The sequence below is a fragment of the Haliotis asinina genome, chromosome 8, assembly GCF_037392515.1.
Source record: "Haliotis asinina isolate JCU_RB_2024 chromosome 8, JCU_Hal_asi_v2, whole genome shotgun sequence".
Lineage (NCBI taxonomy): Eukaryota > Metazoa > Mollusca > Gastropoda > Lepetellida > Haliotidae > Haliotis > Haliotis asinina.
Genome location: NC_090287.1, coordinates 58,910,751 through 58,918,271, shown reverse-complemented (window position 1 = coordinate 58,918,271; position 7,521 = coordinate 58,910,751).

Sequence of the window (7,521 nt, the reverse complement as noted above, 5' to 3'; positions counted from 1 at the left end):
CGCGATGACAGATCTCGCGAGAGACTGCGAATTTTTATAACGAACTCCGAACTGCGAACTCCAAACATCTGATGACATGAGTGCAAAGCGCTTCCTTTCACAGTTTTGTCCTGAACCCCGCGGACAAAACATAAATTACTATCAATATTTCGGAATAAATGTGCGGTTATTGTATTAGTTTACAATCATCAAATATTAAGGGCATTATACACGTTATAAATTATTTACATAATTACACAATGTTGTGGGAGGTGAGTGAGTATGGTTTTACACCACCCTTAGCAATATTCCAGCAAATTCACGACCAATGACGCTAGAAATGGGCCTCACGCATTGAGAGTGAGTGAGTGAGTTAAGTTTTACGTCGCACTTAGTAATATTCCAGCTATATGGCGACGGTCTGTAAATAATCGAGTCTGGACCAGACAATCCAGTGATCAACAACATGAGCATCGATCTGCGCAATTGGGAACCGATGACATGTGTCAACCAAGTCAGCTAGTCTGACCACCCGATCCCGTTAGTCGCCTCTTACGACAAGCATAGTCACCTTTTATGGCAAGCATGGGTTGCTGAAGGCCTATTCTACCCCGGGACCACGCATTGAGATGCTGTGGGGAATGGACTTCGGGTCTTCGGCGTCACGAGCGAACGGTTTAAACACTGGCTACGCCACCACCATTACAATGTAGTAAGTTATAATTAGCAAGCGTTCAAACCATTTTGAATGCCAGTTCCAGCTTATCTAATCTGCATGAATTAATTTTGTAACTTCAGAATCACCCCTTTCTCTTCTGACACAATAGTATTCCTAAAATTATCGAAACTTTTGTTCGGATCTTAATTAACTCCAGATCTCCTAAACCAAATTCTTCCAAAGGAGCAAACCATCTTAGCAACCCAATTAATACATTGTGGAATATTACTGAAGTATATAAGTGACTAATTTGCATCAAAACTGAAATTTGATAAATGCTAATTGATAAATAGCATTTCTCTTCACGTACAGCAACTTGAGCAAGGACATATTGCACCCTGCATGATAGACACTCCCTACGACAATGAAACAAAACATAGAATCATATCAGTCTAAGTAAACTTAGTCTTAGTGTATTTCGCTACACTCCAACAATGAGTCTAACAAAACTTAGTAGAAGGTAACCTTTGAGCAACCAATGACCGTCCAATCAAATGCGAGACGGTTAAATAGATTTAACTAACCAGACAACGGTTACTATTTAGGGATCGGAGGGACTTTCAAAATATTCAGGTCACTGACACAGATCTCTCCACAAACAAACATCCGCATATAACACAGTTATTTGACCTGCAGTATATACGCTTTGGGGTTTCTGTTGACATGGTTACCATTAGCTAATATTTCCGCAAGATAACATCCTTGAATATTGCCCCAAACACTAATTTCATCGACTGTTTACTCACCGTTGTCATGATTGTACGTACGCCTTGTGCATCAGCCGGAAGCGAGCGTACGCTAAATAGCATTCAGAATCGTTTGGGTACGAACCTTTTCGAGACAAAAAGTTCAAAAGGTATGTACGAATGTGCGCTTTCGCGATTTGGTAAGCCGTGGTCTGATTGGTCAATCTCAAAGGTTACCTTACGCGACGCCCCATAAGGTTTTGTCAGACTCAGTAGTGGAGTGTAACGAAAAGTACTGAGGAAAAGTTTACTTAGACTGAGAATCATATATTACAAAGACAAATATGAAAACAAACCTGAACATATAACGCAGTATGCATGCCAAGCCCATTCTGGTACATTTCATGCTGGATGCCGTGTACCCTTTAAAATGCGTGTTACTGATTATGGCCAAATTGCATCAGATTTAATTGTTCCCAAGACCACTCGATCGCATCAATATGTTGTCAGTCACCTTTTCCCTATATTCAAATCATGTGTTAGTCACCCTTGAGTGCAGAGTACAGATGGACACGTTCTTCTCCATCGCCATTAAACAAATGAATCTTCTCCATCCCGAAGCATCTTTGCACCGGAAGTTACACATTATCTGACACAACAGTTACAGACCATATAACGCTTAGTAATTTTCTTCATTAAGAAAGTGAAACGCTTGCGTAGCATTATTACAATTTTGATCATATGTGAAATATGGCGTAAAACGTTTAATTAATTTCCAAATCCACCCGTTGCTTAAACCCATGTACCTTGAGCAGATGTTCAGCAAACAGACACTGTTCGGAGTTTCGAGTCCCATATCCTAGGATCCCCGAACCTTACTTCGAATTACAGATTCTCGTTGATTATGGTCCTTAGTTTGTATGCATCACGCACCCCCGTGATTCCGTCAAAGCGATGCTTTCAAATTACTATCTTTCAACATTAAACTGACTCGTCACGTTATTAGCTAATGTCGTCACGGCACAGGTGGCGCCACTGGCGCTCAATAGCTACAACTCGCCACACCGGAAACCTCTGTCAGTGGTTTCGAATCCCAGCGTCTCTCAATACCATACCCATGTTCTGGGTTCCGCCAAAGCTGTTAACGCCGAACGCATACAACACTTAGTGTTCCTCCTCAACACAAAGCCGACACACCCAGATACAAATAGAATACTGGTCAAAGCGGCGTCATTCATGTACTCATTCAAAATGTATTACCTGCGCCATATTGTGGTACATCGTGGTGGCCAGGCACGTTTATTGGTTATGAAACTCTCCAAAAAAAGATTTAAACATTTTTGACATTCTTCCCACTTCACTAAACGTGGACAAAAGATCTGTTTTGAAGTGTCATGCTTCCGATTCGTATCTCGATCGTCGCCTCTGCGAAGTCAATGATTGTCAATATTAAAGTATTAGCAACAAAGGCTTCCCCCATTAAAAGCCTTGGTCGTAATTACAAGCACTTACCGCGCTAAGAGTATTCTCTCAGGAAAGCAATACCCATCCCTGCTCGCAAGGTTGGGCTTCTGTGCTGACACCGTCAAGTGAGCCGCTCGCCATCCCGCGTTATAAGACTATAAAGTCACACTTCAGCAACGCCTATAAAGGGTTCGGTACTAAAATCGAAATACTAGCCAGTTCTGACATGATTAAGTACTTTATTTGGAACCTACCCTTTGAAACTCTGTCAGAATATTTGGCGGCGGTCTGCTGTTGTCGATGATGGCACGTTTCGGTCTTTGATCAAAGCGATGTCATTTTCCTCTGTCATAAGCGTCATTTATAGTTGGTGAAACGTAATTAGTCTTTAGATAGATAGATAAATAGATAGATAGATAGATAGATAGATAGACAGAACGTGGTGGTACTACTAGCAGTAGTGATAGTATAAGCAGTTGCAGCAGTTGTTGTAGTAGCAGCAGTAGTAGTAGTAATGGGATATGAAGTAGTAGAGGCATTACTATTAGCAGTGATAGTGTAGTAATAGTAGTGGTAATAGTAGTAGCAATAGTAATAGCAGTAGTAATAATAGTAGTAATAGTAATAGTAGTAGCAATAGGAGGAGGAACAGCAGCAGCAGCACCTGTAGTAGTAGTAGTAGTAGTAGTAGTAGTAGTAGTAGTAGTAGTAGTAGTAGTAGTAGTAGTAGTAGATGGCGGTAGTAGAAGAGGTAGTGGTAGTAATGGTATTTGTAGAATGCCATAAAGTTTGCCCTTATAGTATTTTTAGCTGCAGCAACAGTAGTAGAAGTTTTTCTTGTTGTTGTAGAAGTATGATGATAGAATGGTGACAGGTGATGATAGAATTAATAGTAAAAGTATTCCTTGAGGTGTACGAAAACGAAAAATCCAGATAGCCAGATATTCAATTATCCGGACGATTTAAGCAAAATAGGTACTGTGTTAGGATATCCGGGGCCTCGCTGTATAGAGGTAGTGATAGATTTAGAAGTAGAGGTAGTTGTAGGTCTAGGAGACGAAGGGTAGAAATAGAGGTAGTGGTGTGGGTACGGGTCTTGGGGTAGTTAGTAGTGGAGGTGGTAGTTTAGATACACTAGTGGAAGTAGTGGTGCAGATAGTAGCAGAGCTAACAGCAGTGGTAGGAGTATTAGCAGAGGTATAGTGATAGACGTAGTCATTGGAGTATTGCTCACTGTAGTAGTATAAGTAGTAGCAGCAACATAATATTTATATTCTACATGAAGCTGTAACACTCACTGGAAAATCTTATTTGTCAAAACAGATGATAATCAACAACCTGAGAAAATAAAATCTTAAAACGCTACATGAATTGCAGCTTAGAAGATACTATTTCATGAACATAGAAAAATGTTCTGAGTTTCATCAAAGAATAAAAATAAGATGAAACCCAGATTTTTTCTATGTTCATCAAATAATAAAACGCAGATATCCTCGGTTGCTGCGCGTGGTGGTGTCCCTTGTGTTTGCCATAGCATTCCACTATTCCATTGGCGGTTTCCTGTTCTTAAGTGATTGTGGGCGACAGAGTCGTCCATACGTGCGTGGAATGTTATCGCATAGTAATCTGTCCCCGAATATACAATATAGGTGTTGGGTAACACGGATGAAAGGGGTAACGTGTTGAGATATTGTAGCTGCGGGTTATAGGGGCGGGTGTTGTGAAGAATGTGATAGGAACAGTGTCAATAGCAGGCAAGTGATCCCACTATCCTAACACAAGTCGCGCCCTTCTGTAATACAGTAATCGTAAAATGCCTTTGTAATAAACCTCTGACTTGAATAGGCCGGAGTTGCTAGAAGTGTCTACTGCTGTGATTGATGGTGTGTCTGAGAGAGTTGAGTGATCCCTCTCACCCTCTCCTCCCCTAGCCCCCACTCCAACCCACTCCCAAATTCAACCCCTACCCATTCGACGCACAGCTCCCCCCTCCACCCCATCCCACCCCCTTAAGCCAACCACACTACCCTCGACTTAACCGTTCCATGTTTTATTCCACGCCGTAACTACCAGGGCCCACTTGCACAAAGCGATTTTAGCGCTACAACTATCTTAAGCCTATGTTGGAGAATGGGGGTTACAATCATTGTAGCGCTAAGATCGCTTTGTGCAAGTGGGCCCAGCTCCTCCTCAATACCACTCTAATACATGGTTGTACGACCACGCCTACTCACCTACCCCAATCTACTTCCTACCAACTGTACTCTCAGTTGTCTTTCTGAGAGGGTATTTAAGACCACAGTATTTAATGTAGATTTATATTTGCAAGAGTGTTAATCGTAGTGTTTTTTGTCATTTTAATGTGTGGCTATTTGCTAAAGTCCCCATGAACACCAGCGTGTATGATGTAAATAGAGCTGGGTCAATGCAGGTAACACAAATATATTTATTGTAAGTCGCCGTCGTCCCTAGTATGGTGATCCGACTTCACCTGCTGGTAATCTATAGCCTGATTTTATTCTGTATTGTTGTCTCTAGTGATATCTACCAGTAAATTTATGTATGAGAGCGTCATTAAGTTAAGTTGTGTGGTAGTCTAGTTATTATACTGTCCATCGACAACACGTTTTCAACTTTCGAGTTTAATTCTAAAATACAAAATATATGCTTGATTGATATTTTAGAAGATGCTATTCTATGAACATAAGGAATTCTCAGGGTTTCCTCTTCTTTTGTTCTCGAGTACAAGCCCTGGAGACGTTGTACTCAAGAACAAGAAGAAGATAAAACCCATAACATTTTCTATGTTCATATTAAACAAAATGTTCGCGTCACGTTGTAGCTGACGTGTTGTCGACGTATTATGTCACTTACACATCCCTCTTATCCACTCTCAATCACTACGCTGCTTTCGGTCAGGCTAATCCGTGCATTAATAATGCTACCACTCTTCTCAAATCAGTAAGATGCTGTTGTTTATTTATCGGCTTATAGTTTAACGAAGACCGTCACTACCCGTTTTCAAGTGAATGCCAACTACTACCCATCCTTCTTTCTCTTCGTTAAGTTTACCAAACCCACCCCGATCGCTTACATCAATATAGATAGCCCCCCACCCCCACCGACCTACCCACCCATCCCGTCTCTTCTAACCGTATAGTATTTCCAAATAATCTCAGTGACGATCTTATAAGTCGATTTTAATTCAGATTTCTTGTTAACTTTTTATATCATTTCATTTTACAATTATTTAAATGTATACAAAAGCGGTGTTTAATGCTCGATCATTTTAATTCCGGCGTTTAAGGGTAAAAAGTGTTGATGAATGGAGATTGCTTTGTATGATGGGATATGTCAGAGGGAGAAGTAAACCACTGCCGACCTCCTCACCACTTTGATCCCCTAGTTCTGACCCTCGGTGTCGATATCAGATTTCAATATTGAATATGGAACGCAAAATAGCCAGCATCATTTTAGTGCAAAAAATGTTTTATTAATCACGATAATTGCGTTTGATAAGACGCTGTCTACGCATTGAAATCCCACTTCTCACAAGCGCGAGATGGCGTCTCGAGATAACGCTTCAAAGCGGCGCGCGCATCTTATAGAGCCCATCACTGGGCATTTATCTGGGTATCAAAGTAGCCCCATAAAGGATCTTAGCACGACTTTACAAATATTTCTTGTTCAGACGTCTAATACTTGTGTGGTGTAGTCGCTATGATTTATATGGCCATCGTTAGACTACTTAAGATGAGACACTCGAGAAAGGTTGTAAATAAAATTGCCTTTCAGCACTCTTCGGGAGTATATTCAAGACAATCCCTTACATGGCTTAAACGAAGATCAACTTTGTAAACACACAATTACTGTGGATTTCCCACTTTTTTTCGCCCTTTATTGTTGTTCAGAGTCAAACGCGACACCTACATCTTTCGCAACTCTGTATACGGCGTGGGACCAATTGTTATGCTTATGCGATGTTTTCACCGATAAAGTGTTTTGTTTACTGAATACAGTAGGCTACACAAATACAAATTTGATTTATTTAAATTAAGGATGACTTCGAAGGCTCGAATATATCCTGTTCGCTCTCTTGTGTCTAAATGCCCTGTTAGCTTTCTTAAATATGGCTAATAAAATCACATTAGTGATGTTAAGCATGTCAGGCAGAGGAAGTGTTTGTCAGAATTTAATATGCTGCATTCTTATAAAAGTTAATTTATAACATTGTCCGAGAGGGAATATAGCAAAGGTTTGAGATCAGTATATCTGAAACACGATTACCTAATAGCGAGAAGTACATATATAATTTCAAGACGCGACATGTGTATATAATACTTTTCATCCATTGATGCAAAACGTTAAAGGAACATTTGGGATTTTTAACTGTACTTCGTTCATCTTCAAGGTACAAAATGTGAAGAAAATCAGTAAGTGATTTTACGACCGCTTTGTTCAGTTTTATAATCGGTTCATCTTCGATTGTTCATCGGCAGAATTTCAGCAGGATTTGTCCCGTATAAACTGAAATAATTTTGTTACCAGTCTGAGGAGTTGGGGAAAGGTCTTTCCTTCTCCAGAGTAGAAAATCATAAATGTAACAATGCACGCAACAAACTGCACTATTTACAACAAACATGGGTTAACATAACCGGAACAAATTATTATTGA